Here is a 2,538-nt window from a genome sequence, read left to right on the forward strand (position 1 = left end):
ACCTACAAAGCCGCTGAGAGTATACTGCCACAACTTTGAGTGCTCAAAACAGGCTGAAAGTGAATCAATAAACCAATTTGCCATGCGCCTGAGAATGCTCCTCCGAACTGCAAATATAAACACCCAGAAGACAGATTAGTTGACCACCTAATCTTGGGTATGAGAAATGAATCAGTACAGGAAAAGCTGATCACCGATGAGGACGTCACTCTACAGGACGTCCTAAAACAAGCCCAAGCCATGGAAGTCGCCCCGAGTCTGCGGAGAGGGGCAGCATACAAATCTAATAAATAAATAATAAATAAATAAGTCTCCAAACAGGTGACAAGTGAAGTCAAGAAAACCTCTATGGCAACGAACATCCTCAAAATAGAGACAGCAGAAGCATCGGCACCATTGGACCCAGAGATTCCAGATCCAGAGCAGACAGATTCGACCTGCCTACAAATCTCATCTACCGGCAGCCAAGATATCCAAACAGCCATCCAGTGCCAAGGTTGCAGAGGGCCCCATACAAGAACAAGGTGCCCGTAAAGAAACTCCATCTGCCACCGCTGCAATAAGCGGGGACACATCGCCATAGCTTACCGAGCCACCCTACCGGATGACTTCACCCCACATGCCAACCTTTGCCACTGGGTACCGGCCGAACCAGCTGACACCAAACAGGCCAAGAAATTTTTCCCACCGATCAGATGGAACCACAAGGGACACAAACCCCCCTTCTTGCCAGCCGCCAACGGCCAAGCAGAACGGATGATAAGAACCACCAGAGAAGCCCTCAGCTGAATTACAGGGGGGGCGGGTTGGTAAAATAAAATTGACAAGTTCTTATTTTTGCAACACACCACACCCAGTGCCACAACCAACAAAAGCCCTGCTGAACTACTCATGGGCAGGAAACTTAGATCCAGCCTGGATCGCATCAATCCAATATATTTAACACCAACAGAAAGGATTAGAAAAGCCCCAGAAAGAGCCTTTGAAATCAGAGACAAAGTTTATGCAAAAAACTTTGATGAGAGCCAGAACTGGCAACCAGGAACAATTATACATAAGGGGGGCATAAAAACATACACAATTACATTAGACGATGGACGAGAGTGGAGGAGGCACATCGACCACCTCTGGCAAAGACTAGAAAGAAACAATTACCAACATACCGGGAATAAAGACATTAACTCTACGATTCTTGCAGGAAACAGCGACACCCAGAGAAACCAAGAAAACTTAGATGTCCTACCTTTGCCACTGCAGAACTCCAGCAAAGGGTGCAGCGAGCTCCAGGAGGCCGGCATTGGTATTGCTCACTCGACACGGAACTCTCTGGCACAGGCCGAATCAACCAGGCCTGCAGAGAGCTGTGGAGCGGGCAGCGAGCCGACCTCCCCAGGAGACATCGAAGGAACAACTGAACTGCGCAGGTCAAGCTGGGAACGACAGCGTCCGATCCGATTGAATGATTATGTCACCTGGCTGAATGACTGACAGGTTGTTCGGACTTATGAGGGGAGGGGTGTTCTGTATCCAGGGATACAGAGGGTGTCAATCATTATTCAAATTACCTATTGTATATAGTTTAAAGTAATTGGTTAAGCTGCGTGCGGGAAAGTACAAACGGCTGTCAAAGCCGCGCTTCCCAAACCTGAACCCTTTAAAAAAGGGAAACCAAGCCACGTGTTGTTACATGTTGTTACAAAATGCTTTATTTATTTATTTATTGTTAGAGTTGGAAGGGACCATGCGGGTCATCAAGTCCAACCCCCTGCCTATAGCATCCTAGCCAAATGGCAGTCCAATTTCCTCTTTAAAATGTCCAGAGTATTGGAGTTCACAACGTCCGCTGGTAGGTTGTTCCACTGGTGGATCGTTCTGACCGTCAGGAAGTTCTTCCTTATTTCCAGGTTGAATCTCTCCTTGGTCAGCTTCCAGCCGTTGTTCCTCATCCGACCCCCCAGTGCCCTGGAGAATAAAGTGATCCCCTCCTATCTGTGGCAACCCCTCGTATACCTGTAGACTGCTATCATGTCCGCTCTGGCCCTCCTTTTCTCTAGGCTATCCATGCCCAGTTCCCACAGTCTCTCTTCGTAAGTCTTGGTTTCTAGACTCCTGATCATTTTGTTTGCTCTTTTCTGCACCTTCTCCAGAGTTCCAATGCCTTTTTTGAAGTGTGGTGACCAGAACTGAACACAGTAATTCAGGTGTGGTCTGACCAGGGCGTAGTAGAGTGGTATTTAGACTTCCCTGGTCTTGGAGTGTATTCCCCTGTTGATGCAGCTTAGGATTGTATTGGCTTTTTTGGCTGCTGCTGCACATTGTTGGCTCATGTTTAGTTGATTATCCACTAAGACTCCGAGATCTCTTTCGCCGTCACTACTGCTGAGAGGGGTTTCTCCCAGACTGTATGTGTGTCCAAGTTTTTTTTTTACCTGATGAAAATGTTGAAGAGCACAGGACCCAGGACAGAACCCTGTGGTACCCTGCTGCCTACTTTCTTCCATGTGGATTTGGAACCGTTGAGGACAACTCATTGGGTGC

This window comes from Erythrolamprus reginae, chromosome 6 (assembly GCF_031021105.1).
Source record: "Erythrolamprus reginae isolate rEryReg1 chromosome 6, rEryReg1.hap1, whole genome shotgun sequence".
NCBI lineage: Eukaryota > Metazoa > Chordata > Lepidosauria > Squamata > Dipsadidae > Erythrolamprus > Erythrolamprus reginae.